The sequence below is a fragment of the Anthonomus grandis genome, chromosome 9 (genome assembly GCF_022605725.1).
Source record: "Anthonomus grandis grandis chromosome 9, icAntGran1.3, whole genome shotgun sequence".
NCBI classification, from domain to species: Eukaryota; Metazoa; Arthropoda; class Insecta; order Coleoptera; family Curculionidae; genus Anthonomus; species Anthonomus grandis.
Window position 1 is genome coordinate 9,048,089 of NC_065554.1, and position 14,435 is coordinate 9,062,523.

Here is a 14,435-nt window from a genome sequence, read left to right on the forward strand (position 1 = left end):
TGTAGTGAATTATCAATTACTGATGAAACCAATTTTAAAAAAAATTGCCAGTGGCGTAACATACGGAGGGACTTGGTCTTTTATAAGAAGTCAACTGTTAAATTATTCATTTAATTTGGAAAAAAAGTTACTCTTGCAAAATTATGATTTAAGGCACTGTTTTTAAAATATCTTAGTTTCATTGTACAGGGTGGCCAGATAAGAATGCAAAGTGCTGTATTTTGGAAACTATTCGTCGTAGAGACTTGTAGTCAAAAAATTTATAACTAAAGTGGCAAAAATAATATCGTGGAAAATATTTTTAGACTTCCAAGATGGTTGCCAGGGGGCGTAACCGCCATCTTAAACTTTTTAAGTGATTTTTTACTGAAATCTACCCAGTAAATGTTACGAAAAAATATACGCCTTTTAAAGCTCAGCTCTACTCGAGTAATTTTTGTCTATTACTTTGTGATGTATCTATTAAAATAAAGTGGTGGGGGGTAATTCAATGTTTTTTTTTGAATAAACAGCTGTAACTCCTAAACGACTGAACGGATTTTAACCAACTTGGTCTTGTTGGAAAAACAATTATTGCTCCATCAAATCCGTTTTATCTGTGATATGTCTAGTTCTTAGTAATGCCGCTAGAGCGCGTTTTTTGGTCTAATAACTTTGGTCTAATATGAAAATTGCTAAATTCTCTAAAAAATTAAATGCAATAATTTGCCTTTTTTTTTCAAAAAAATGTAGTGAAATGATAACTAAATAGGCCAGTGAAAACCGTATCTTGATATCTCATTCATAGCCTGAAATATCGAAGAAAGAATATTTAGTTATCATATAATTTTAATAAGCCGCTATTACACCGATATCTATTGTTATTTATTTGTCTTTTTTTAAGGTTCAATGATAAAATGTCTTAATTTAATAATTTTTAAATAATCAAAATATTCTTTATTTAAAACATTAAAAAAAAGAGTATGGACATAATAATCAATTGCATATAAAATGCGAGTGCAAGGTAAGCAGAATATTGAAGAGTAGGCCATAGAGGAAAAAACAAATGCCTAAAATCAACTTGTGAACAAATATTAAAATTAAGCAGTCCAATTGATGTTCGTTGCACACATAAGTAAATCGTTAAAACTATTAAAATGCCTTTTACAAATGCTGTCGATATGATTGCAGTATATGTTGAATGTCTTCAAAATGCGGCATTGACTCAACGGATATACAGAGCTCGATATCCAAAACGGCGTTTACGCGATGCGAGAACTTTTCCGCGTTTAGTGCGAAATTTACGTAATACTGGCAGCTTTCAACCTCAGTTGCGAAGACACTCGGCTAGAACAAGGGAAGACAATATTATTAATGTCTTAGCATACGTGGGATTCAACCCCCACGTTAGTACGAGAGCAATGTCTCGCGCGCTGGTTATATCACGTACTACTATTCTAAAAATTTTAAAGGATCACAGGTAAGTTTTTATGGTTAAAAGAATACTACTTTACATACTTCGCAATGTTTTGCTTTTAAATTTTTAGACTGTGCCCATATCATAAGGTTTTACATCAAACCTTGAATCACGAAGAGTTTGACCGACGGTTAGATTCTTGTCATGATGTTGGGCAGTATTAGGAAAATTAGAGAATTTTTATCCGAAATTCTTTGGACAAATAAGGCTACTTTTAGGAGTAAACATTAATTTGCATAATATGCATTATTGGTGTGGCAACAATCCTCACTGGTTGCGGGAGGTCCAACATCAAGACTCAATCTTGCCCAGCACATTTCTCAAGAAATGCGCTGGGGTCGGTTGAAAGATATTCAACCAAATTCAACCAAATTCAACCAACAACGAGAGACGACATACCAATACAAGAAGTCATTCATAGCCTGTCAAGAGCAGAAATTGAAGCTGCTGTAATGTCCACGCATAAGCGGCTCCAACAATGCATTAAGTTTGATGGAAGACAGTTCGAGTATTTAATGAGACATTAGTTTTATTTCAAAATTTGTAATTTTTTTTATTATGCCCATACACTTTTTTTTTAATTTTTTTAACAAATAATATTTTAATTATTTAAAAATTATTAAATTAAGATATTTTATCGTTAAACCTTGAAAAAAGAAAAATAAATAACAATAAATATCGATGTAATAGCGTCTTATTAAAATTATATGATAACTAAATATTCTTTCTTCGATATTTCAGGCTACGAATAAGATATCGAGATACGGTTTTCACTGGCCTATTTAGCTATCATTTCACTACATTTTTATGGAAAAAAGTCATATTATTGCATTTAATTTTTTAGAGAATTTTGCAATTTTCCATCTTGGAAATCTGAAAATATTTTCTACAGTATTTTTTTGGCCACTTTAATCATAAAATTTTTGTCCGCAAGTCTCTACGACAAATAGTTTCTAAAATACAGCACTTTGCATTCTTATCTGGCCACCCTGTACAGAAACGCCAGTTAAAATGCTGCAAAAACTAAAAAAAAAAGAAAATTAGGCTTGAATTTTAAATAAAATAATGACTTAAGGTAACTTTTGATCATCTTTTATGTTCAACTTTATTACAAATCCAAGCCCGGTTTCCTTTTTTTTATAAATTTTTGCAACCTTTTATAAGCAGTTTTATAGCAGGTATTTGTGAACAATTAAAGTAAGATATTTTAAAAACAGTGTTAAATTATATAGTGCGTTAAATTATAATTTTGCAAGAGTAACATTCTTTTTCAAATTAAATGGAGAATCTAATAGTTGACTTCTTGTAAAAAAATATTTTATCTCCGCACAGATTTAAGACAAAAAATGACCAAGTTCCTCCGTATGCTACGCCACTGGTATTTTTTTTAAATTGACTTCATTAGTAATGACAATTCACTACAATAACTTGCATGTGAAATTTAAGTAAAATTGAGCTGGTAGTTTAAAAGTTATGATAAATAAACAAATAATTATTCCTAACTTTAACACCCTGCATCTTTGTTATTAAACATTGCTGAGAAAAATTTTATAATGAAAGTCTATTTCTTTTTCAATTCTCTATCACGTATTAAAATTAATGACGTTTGAACTGGACCACCTTGTAAAATGATGTATCAACAAATTTAATATATTTTTTTAATTCATTGTAAGCTTAATCTTAATCTATTAATATAATTTTTTTAATGAAAAGCGCAGGTATAAAGGATTCCAGTGTCTACAATTTTTTTGCACAATATTGTGCAAAAAAGGCACAATGCAGAACAACCCAAAAAGGAAGTAAAGGATTCCCTTAATCTCATGAGAAAAATAAAAGGGACAAAAAGGGTACGTGTGCCTTCTTGTGTCATTCTCTACCTGATGCCGTCTTTTGCCTTTCGACATTTTAAGGATTAAAATTAAGGATTAGATTTCAAATTCGGCTTACATCTGCTTTTTCGTTTACTTTATATTAAAGTTTTTTGTGTTATTTAATGTTTTTTTTTCGGATGACGACTCACCTAAGATGCCATTGGCCTTACGTCGCAGGTAAAAGTCAGACTAGGTTGAAGTCTGGCGGTTTTGTGGGAAAAAAGTGAAAGGATATTTACGGAAAATAATATTTTCTGTTTAACACATACCCAATGTATGCCTGAGATTATATTATCATAATAATGTACTTAATAAACGGTATTCACAGATAAACCTTAATCTTCTAATTATAATTTTTGCATAACGATTTTTATAATTATTATGATTAAATTTTTATGTAAATAATTTAGTATCGGTTCCATGGTGTAATGGTTAGCACTCTGGACTTTGAATCCAGCGATCCGAGTTCAAATCTCGGTGGAACCTTTAATTTTTGCTAATATATATTATAATCTATTTCACAACAATTATTCTTAATTTTCCTTTGTATTATAACTTTTTTTCGCTTGTTGTTTTGACAAATCTTGTATAAAGCCTCGGCTTAAGTTGACCACTATAGTCCTTTTGTAGTCTCTTCTTCTGTTTTGTATTATGTTGGACACACGCTGGGCACGCTGCCCCTCTTTATTGCATTTATAATAGGGTGCTAAACTAATAGATGCGGTATGGTCACCATACCTAAAGAAGTCCTTGGGTAAATAGGGATAATTTTTTTATTCTACAAAAAATTTCACCAATGTTATCATAAAATCGCATTATTTATTTCAGTTTTTGCGTTTTTTTAAGTTTTAATTTAAATTTTTTAAGCTAAGCTTTTTTGAAAAAAATATTAATCATATTGCAAATAATGTTGATTAATTTTCTATATATACTATTTGTAAAGAAATAATATTGTCGAGATTAATATCTCCAGATATACAGTGCATCCGTAAAGCAGCGCATAAATTCAATAAAAATGAAATCCACCTGAAAAAATTTCCCGAAAAACTCGAAGTTTAGGTTTTTTCTACGTGGAAATTAAATATACAGAGTGACTCAAAAAAAAAGATATGATGTCATCAATATGTTTTTTAAATGGAAGCCACTATTTTTTAATGCAGAATTAGAAAGAACGCAATTTTTTACAAAGGATATGGTTCAAATGAATAGTGGTTACATAAACACAGAAATTAAATGTTGGTATTTTGGTTTTTTAGTTGTTGTTGTCGTTGTTGTTGGCAGTGTTAAAAAGTGAATGTATTTTGGTGCTACTACTTGAAGTATTTTAACATTTCCAAGGTGTTTATTCTTTTTGAGAGGCGAAAGCAGGGTCATCCTGCATTTTATTAGTAACTACACTTTATTACCTACTGTTATTGTATGAAATATGAAAAAATTAACTGAAAGAATTGTGGAAGAATCGAAATCTTAGGTATTAGTATTAGTATTAGATAGGTAAACGAGGATTCATTGAAGGGCCACCCAGATCGCAAGATTTAACTCCTCTCGATTACTTTTAATGGAAGTACTTAAAAAGTGAAGAGTATGTTACTAAACCAGCGAGTTTAGAAGATTTAAAAGAACAAATACGCCAAGAAATTAGAAATATTGCTTCAGATGTCATTGACAACGTTCAAAAAGAATTTTTAAATCAGTCTGGTTATTAACAGGTTATTAACGGTCCACAATCCGAACATTTAAATTAAATACCTATTTCTTTAATTTTACATTTTAGCATAATTTTTCGTTCAAAATTGCTTATGTAACCACTATTCATTTGTACCATATCCTTTGTAAAAAAATGCATTCTTTCTGATCCTGCATCAAAAAATGGTGGTTTCCATTTAAAAAACATATTGATGACGTCATATCTTTTTTTTCAATCATCCTGAATTTTCTAAAATTTTCAACTTTATGTTACCACAATAAAACCTCTTCTAAACTAGTCTATAGACCTAGCACAATGGCAGGTATAATGAGTGTGAATGCATTTTTTGAGTAAATTAAAAATCAAAATCGCTTAATAAATTGGTTCAATGATAACTTTAACCCAATGAGGTAGGTATTACTTCTTGATGGATTTATTTAACCTTTGGCGTTCTAATGCTTCGAAAGTTCAAATTAATAAATTTGAAAAATTATATTATTATGCAAGAGCAAAGACTACGTATAGTGACAATTTAACCATAAAACCAATTAAATGTGCGTGGAATATTATCAGGAAGAATTATGGTATGTAAAAGAAAAACTCAGTCAATTACAATAGTTCCCTGATGAATTTAATAACTTCTTTGCAAATATAACAGCTTCTAAAATAAAAACTAAATTAATAGCTTCTAATCTTAATTCGGTTGAACTAAAATGCGTACAACTTTTAAAACCTTTCATTTGGTTAGGCCAGTTTAATTAAATAAACATTTTTAAAATACAAAAAAAATCTGACAAAAAACTTGTAAAAATCATAAACGTTATTTTGATAAGGAGCTTTCTCACGATCCGCAAAAAGAGCTATGAGTGTACTAACTCATAAAAGGTTGTACTTAAAATGTACTAGTTTTTTGCTTGGCAACACCGCGGTCCAAATGCTGTCTCCATATCTTAAAAATTATCGCTTTAGCAGTAAGGCATCTTAAAAAAGGTGTGTAGACAGCATAGTAGGCCGCAACGTTGTCAGATTAACGGTAAGGAAATTTTTATAGAAATATTAAATTTTTTTCAAAACAATAATAATAAGTTACGAAAAAATAATTCATAAATTTTCTTTTATCTTACTATTGAACAGTTTGATATTAAGAAGCACGGCAGTACCATTTTAGCAATGTTTAATCTAGTACTTCAAAATTCGGAAAGCTTTTGATAGTCGGCAATATTTGCCTGTTGTACTTTCGTAAAGCGTTCGATTGTATTTTTCATGATCTGCTGATAAGAAAATCAAGTTAATACATTTTCAATGAGATAAGCACACAGCTTCTTCCAAGTTTCCTTTTTATCAAATTTCAGGTTGTGATTATTGATGGACGCTTAATACTGGATCCACTTTCATTCTTGCTTTATGTTAATGATTTTTCTGATTTTGACTCTTTTAACTAAAATACTATTTTGCTGGCTATTAACTAGCACAGATGTTATCGGAGCAGTTTTAAATCAAGCACACCTAGTGCAGTAGATAAGTTCACGCAAACTAAATATTTCTGAATGTTAGCAATAGTAAAGGAATGTTTTTTTAATGAGACATCTTCTTGATAAAATATAGATTACAGTGTAGATTTTATACAGTTCAAAGTGATACCCAGTTTTTTGTTTTTTTTCTAGACCTCTGATCACATATGTCGCTTAAACTAGCTTAACAAAAAGTTAGTAAACCTCTTTACTTTAGAGAACCAAAATCCAGAAAGTAAGCTAAAAGGCCCTTCTCGAATACCTTCGTCATTGCTGACCATCCTCTACCCAGGTGACCTTTCTAGTGAAGGATAGACGAGCATCCCAGGCTAGGTTATTGTACTATAAAATGATAAGCAGTCTCTTTGGCCATTCTGTAGCAGAGGGCATAGAGAGGCTGAGAGCCACACCGAAGAGATGCAGGCGCCGGTTGAGCGAAACTTATTTTTCAGCTATAAAAGCATTATTAAGAATGAAAAGTACCTAAATGAGAAATAATCTTAGGCCAAACATTACATCTGATCATCCAGATTTGAATAGTGATGGTCATCTTAAAACCGGGCAGTTTTTTCTATATTGAAATGGGTTAGTTTAAGTATATCTCATTCACCCTTGTTTCCTCTTCATTCATAACATTCTTGATAAAATAGGAGTTCACCTACTAGCTCAACCGTCTTAAGATTAAAAATGTTCATTTCACTTTGTTATTAAAGTGCTGTATTAGCAAAGAGGTTATGAAATTCATCCAGGAAAATATTATAATTGACTTTTTATTCTTTTGGATGCCACGACACGCATTATTAATATTCGACATACATTTTATTGGTATGTATATAACTACACTAATACTTTATTTACGCAATTCTATATTGACGACACACTGACAAGTAGTCAGAATTCTAGAGAGTTGACGTTAGAGGTAGGACTGCCATTATGTATTTGTCTGTCAGTGCAAACTCTGACATTACCATATTGTTCATTTTAGAGGATCAAGTTATAACCAACGTCTTACTTACTGACCAACGGCTTTAGGCGGAAGAGCTAATAAATATAAGGGTTATCTTTTGTCCCGAGGCTGAGAAATTGGTCTCGAAGGCGGAGGAACTAAGAAATGGTCCACCGCATAAGGATCAAGAAGGCAACGGAAAGCCAATGCATTACAAGCTCATTGAGTATCCGAAATTAGCCAAGATGCCAGGGACAAATTCCGAAAAGACACTGAAACACCGAAAAGTCCAGGGCACCCCTTTAGTAATGAGAGTGTTTGTAATGTATCATCCCGTGCACAAAATTTCAAATATACAATAGAGTAACCAAATTGCTACATGGAATATACGTAGCCTTTACACACCTGGAAAATTGGCCACCGTGGACATGAAAATGAATCGGCTTCAAATTGAAATTCGTGGCCTGAGTGAGACTTGATAACTTTATCACTTGAGACTTGAGAAATCCATCATTGATTTCCTTCACATTTCCGATCGGTTAATGATTTTGAAGATCAATACTTCTTGCACAGTAATGAATATTGTACAAGTATACGCTCCGACAAAAGGTAAAAAAGATAATACGATTGAGGATATTCACACCGAATTAGAAGGGGCTTTGAATTTGACCAAGAAATATGAGATAACAATCAGTATGGGCGATTTTGATGCCTATAGGAAATTTTTTGGAAGCTTTAGGCTCGGAAACAGGAATAACAGAGGGGACCGGCTGGTATAATTCTGTACGGAGCAGCAACTATCTATGTTGAACATGTTCTCTAAACTACATCTTCGCCGCTTGTATAATTGAAATACCCTGCCGACTAAAGAACATCGTCTCAGAAATCAGATCTATTATATATTAATGAATATAACATTTGAAAAATCGGTCAGATCGGCAAAAACATATTCTGGAGCTAACGCACACAGAGACCAAAAATTAGGATGCGTCGATTTAAACATGTTAACCGTCCTATATCATCAGAATGTATAGACATAATAAAACTCAAAAACCCGTTGGTGAAGGCAACAGCCCCGCAAAGTCTCGAAAAAAGCAAGAAGAAGATAGAGTCCAGCACACTACTCAAGGAGAAATGGATGGCGATAAAAACCGCATGTCTAAGAACACAAACAGAAAATAGATTTCCAAAGATAAACAAAAAAACAACTCTGGATGACTGACGAGGTTTAAAAAATGGTGGAAGAGCGGAGGGAGCACAAAACAAAAAGCGATAGTAGATACAGAGACTTGAACACTGGCTGTGGAGAGAGGCTGTAAAATCGAACAACTAAACAAAAAATATGGCTTATTTAGCATACATACAAAAATAAAAGAAATGAATGAAAGAAATAATCCCGAAATGCTAACAACTTAATATTTGTGGGACCTGACAAAAATTGATGTGCTCCAAAGAATATGTTACAAAACTGTTTAATGATGAATGACCAAAACCACCCTCCCCCCCAGAAGTAAGTGAGATCAATGAAACAAGCCCTAACATCAAAAGAGAGGTAAAAATGTCATTATAATACAGAAAGGTAAAAAAGCAGTGGACCTCGATTCGATTTTGAGACGCTGAAACCTTAAAACTCTTAATCCGCGAAGACGGTATAGGGTTAAGCCGCCTAATAGATCTGTTTAACGATATCTATAAAACTGGAAAAACCCTCGGAATGGCTGAAATCGACTTTAACCAAAAAAACTAATCCGTAAACCATCCCAAAGTGATGATAAGCTTGATGTTTCATAGATTTCGTCAGTACGGTGCAATTGACTATCAAGAAAGTCCAATGAAATGAAAACACGTATTCGGCGTAAAAAGCAATATGCTAACATCATCAGGGCTATGACTCTAAAAAAAACGTAAACAGGTTAAAATCTTTACAACTAAAATTTCAGATTATTTCTTTACAACTATAGATATGTTTTTACAAATATATAGGTTATATAACGAATTAAAATTACAAATTACTGACTTGTCAAACGAATGACTACTAAAAAGAAAGGACAGACAAATCGCAGACCATCGTTACACAAATAGCCGCATTCTGAAAATTTATGCATTAATCAAGATGTACCACGCACACTAAACATTAGGATGCGAATTCATAGATAGCAGTGTTTATAATAATTATCAAATTAAAAAAAAATGTGAACCAATACAAAACTCTACTGGTATCAGACAGCTGAAGTAAGGGTGGAGAACAACGTATCAGAGGATATACTAAGAAAAGGAGTACAACAACGAAACATATTATCTTGACTGGTTTTTAATCTGTATTCGTAAAACATTTTTACGGAATCTCTCAAAAGCACTAGCGCCAGAATTAACAATATAAGATGTGCTGATGATACAGTCGTTACCGCCAGCATACTTGAACTACAATTTGTAGATGTTATTGTTAAGTACATTGAGCGTTACGGCCTATATGTATATAAACATCCAAAAAATGAACTCATGATTTTCTCTGGGCAAACAAAAGCTGCCTTCTGAATACACAACAAAATTGTTAAAAAAGTTTCATCTTTCAGATTTCTAGGGCTACTAATAAGTAATAGTTCCGATGCCACGAGGGAAGTCAACAGGCCAGGAAGGCATTTATTGGCATAAAGAACTTCTTTATCTAGCGTGACCTAGACCTATGACCTAAAAGTCTTAGAATCCGAATACTATGCTGCTACGTACTCCCATCCTCCTGTACGGTTGCGAAACTTGGACCCTCAACAGTGCGTTGGAAAAGCGCATTAAAACTTTCGTATTAAAATCGTATCGTATTAAAATCCCATTAAAACTGTATCTTTATGGGAGAATACTAGGTGTATCCTGGATCGAAAGAATAAGAAATACCGAAGTTCTCATTAGAATGCAGAAAAGAAAGGTACTAATAATACTAACAATCAAAGAGCGCTGAATAGGAGATAAATATGAAATACTTCAGTTGATCATCGATGGAAAAATTCAGGGCAAAAGTTCAATAGGGAAAGACAGAACTCATAATTCAAGGACCTACACCTATGGCTTAGTAAACCATCAGCCGAAATCTTTATATCTTTTTTTTTTGTTATGTTTTATATTCATAGTATACTTACTTAATAAAAACATTTTAATCATTTTAACTGTTACCTGAACTACTTTTTTCTAAATAAATTTTACATTGGATAAATATATTATTTTAGCCATAATTTTTAAATTTAAATATATGTAATTCTTTTTCTTTATAATGATGTATGTAAATATTTGCCACTCAAAATTTATTTTTAAAGATAATGATCTTAATCTTTTTTTCCCCTAAAAATTCGAGTTTTCCCAAAATAAACGCTACCTGATTTCCCAACTTTAATCCTTTCTTCCCTAGCATATTAGCCAAAAAAATCCTATTTTTACAATATTCCCACATACCGACAATAGCAGATCTAATAACAAAATTTACCCTTTCTCGCCCCTTTACCTGTGCCCGTGAAACTTAAGACCCCCCGTATAACAATATACATCTACACCTTTTTAATTTGGTAAACTTGTAAAAAAATCGGAAATGTTCAGGTAAAAAAAAGCGATTTTAAAAAAATGCAAATAATTTAAGCCCTTTTAGAGCTGAGACGTAATTCTATATCCCAGCTGTTGGAACAGGTATACGGGCGAAGAATATAGGAAAAAAAACTTTCTTTATCCTGTTTGAAAGAGAAAATAGGGGATAATAATTATAAGTATGAAAGGGTATATGGTCGCATTGGTTCGTTTAAGATTTATCGGTCAATAGATGGTGTGGAAAAAGAGGTAAGCTCAACATGATATTACTAAATGTTTTTATTATATTTTCTGCAACTTAATAGCAAAAAACCATATTGATTACAGGGATATTGGTATATGATAATTCAAGGTAAATGGTACATATAGGTAAAGTTTAAATGAAGTGAATTGGAACAGCACCAGTTTAAACTATAACAAGATGTAATATATAAAAATTATTTTTTAAAAAATTATTAAGTTAAAAAGTTACCGTTTTTACAAATATTATTCAAAATTGTTCTTATTTGTTCTATTAACACATTAGCTGAGCGAATCCATCATGGCACTCTTTACAAGCTTCATAAATAAAATCCTGGCATCCACAAATTAAATCACAAGAATTTTTAATTCACTTTTGAAGTTCTTTTGTAGTATTTTCTGCTCCATCATGATACACCAACTCTTTCAAATAGCCCCCCACAGAAAAAAAATCGCATGGCGTTAAATCTGGCGAGTGAGAACGCCAAGAAATAGATCCATTGCACCCTATCCATCTATTCGGAAACTCACTTAGATGTTATAAACTTCTGGTCTAAAATGTGGTAGAGCCTTATCATGTAGGAACCACATATTCTATCTCATATTTAAGGGAATATCTTCTAATAATTATGGCAGATTGTGTTGAAGAAAATCTAAATATATTTCATTGGCCAGTCGAGGTGAAAAAAAGTAGAGTTTAATAAGCACGCCATTTACCACGCCAGCCCAAACTTTTAATGAAAATATATTATGAAAATCAGAACTTTTTTTACCATGCAGATCTTCTATTGATCAAACATGATTTTTGTGAAAATTTTGCACTCTGTAATTGTGGCCTCACCTATACACAAAATTATTTTTTTTAAATCTTAATTTCTTCCAAACTGTTCCATAAGCCACTGGCAAAATACAACTCTTCTAAAATGTTCTTCAGATTGTAACCTTCATGATCCGTTCATGATGACAAGAATAAAACTGTTCTTGTCGTATTGTCTTCTGTACTTTACTATGAGAAACTCAAGTTAAGCTGCAATGGCTAGTACTCATTGTTGGGTCGTCATCGACCATTTCTAAAATCTTTTCCACAATTTGTAATATTTCACGTTAAGCTGCTCGTCCAGCGTAGCCTCCTCGGTGCTCTTTTAAATACCCTGTGTCACGAAGTATAATAACGAAATTTCCAAATATAGAAAGGCCCAGATAATTTCTTAAAGAAAACCTTTCCGCATACAACCTGCATGCCGCATTTTGTTAGCATTTTCGATAAGTAAGTAAAAGTAGGTAAATAATAACTAATCCAGTGGTTCATTGTTTTTATAAATATAGGTCATTTTTCCGCACAAAATATTCAGATAAATGAAATACGCACCATTAAAAGACTTATATAACTGATCGAAGCAAAGGTTCGTACTGAAAACCATATAATAACAGGGTGTTAACTAAATCAAGCTGAACCAAATTAGCCTATTTTGGAAAAACTATTCTTGGAGAAGTTTTGAAAATAAGGCACCATGGAGAAGTCAATAAAGGATACAATACTAAAATAATTTTACGATCCAAAAGCGATATTTTGAATATAATACTTCCACTACAGTATACGAGATACGACTTATTTTTTCTAAAGAGAGTTCATTTTTTGATCACGATGCTTTAAGTGTGAAAATAATTATTTGTTTTTAAACTAAAAGCATCAGGTCGATCTATTCTGTGTAGCAGTCATCATCTTGTTCCAGGTTTTATTCATATCATTAAGTCCCTCAAGTTCTGGGTTAGGAATTAACTCAATAAGATTTCGACCGAGGGCTAGACCATTGTCACTGGTTTTTGGGTATAATTGCAGAAGATCCTTATGTGCTTTCAAACATTTTGTGGACAGATGAGGCTACATTTTACAGCAATGGAGGCGTGAATCTCCACAATACTCATGACTGGTCACCAATACTCATGACCAGCATCAAGGTTGTTTGTCTGTAAATTGTAGGGCAGGAATATTAGGAGGTCGAATTATCGGGCCATTTTTGGAGCACTAAATAGTACAAATTTTTTGCAGTTTTTTAGAGAGAAATTACCAATTATATTAGAGGAAGTGCCACTTAAAATTCTGCAACTAATTCTGTTCCAGCATGATGACTGTTCACTTCATTTCGCCCTAAATATTCAGAAATTTTTAGATGCTAACTACCCTGGTAGATGGTTAGGACGGGGCGGTATCTTTCCATGGCCGGCTAAATCACCAGACCTAACAAGCTTGGATTTTTATTTATGAAGTCAAGTAAAAGATATGGTTTTTGTAACTAGACCTATGACACGAGAAAACATGATTGGCCGGATTAGGAATTGCATGCAGACTCTGTCAGTTGCTGAAGCAGAGACTCCACTTTCGTCTACCCAAGAAAAGATGCTTCAGTGCATTGAAAATGACGGACGGCATTTTGAACATTTGGCGCAGCACTAAATAAATTATGTGTATAATATAAAAGATATTACATTTGTTGCTTTAACGATTAATCTTATATCTTAGATTTACTAAAACACACAGTTTGTTTTATTAAAAAAATACTAATTTAAAACAGATTTATTTAGCCTAGCTAAGCAAATAGGAACTAATGGCCATTCTTGTCAATTATATTTTCGAATACACTTTTTTTAAATAAATTTAGTTTAAAAAGTGATATTAAAATACCGTTTTCACCAGCTTCTTTCGCTTTGTTCTCTGCTTCTTTTAATGCCATAAAAAATGTATATAGTTGCATTTGAGTTTCCTTAAAGTAATCCATCAGAAAGGGTAAGCCAACGCTCTCTAGCGGATAATAGGAAAAGTAATTTTACAATTTTTTTTGGTAGAAAAAATGAAGCGAAGAACTTTTAAACAAAATTTTCTAAAAGAAAATCGGTTTAGTCTTTGCCGATTTTTATCTGTCTTTATATTTCAAGATAAAAACTTCTCCCACCACTTTATTTGACATGACAGAAATTTTCGTAAGAACTTTTTTGTGAGAAAACCGTTCTAGAATATTAATATAATATTTTGAGGTGTATGTTATTGGAGGTTTTTTGGCAACAATGCAATTTTAAGATTTAAAGAAGTTGAAGCGCTCTTTAGTGGCTGACCAATGAACTTCAAAATCATTTTTTTTTGGGCTACTTTTATAACATT

The 14,435-nt window shown here is 32.2% G+C and overlaps 1 non-coding gene across 1 annotated transcript; it reads left to right on the plus strand.

The window, feature by feature from the left end:
* Positions 1 to 3,741: 3,741 nt before the first annotated feature.
* Positions 3,742 to 3,813, plus strand: Trnaq-uug (transfer RNA glutamine (anticodon UUG)). Its single transcript has one exon. It is a non-coding gene; the product is annotated as a tRNA-Gln (tRNA).
* Positions 3,814 to 14,435: the final 10,622 nt, after the last annotated feature.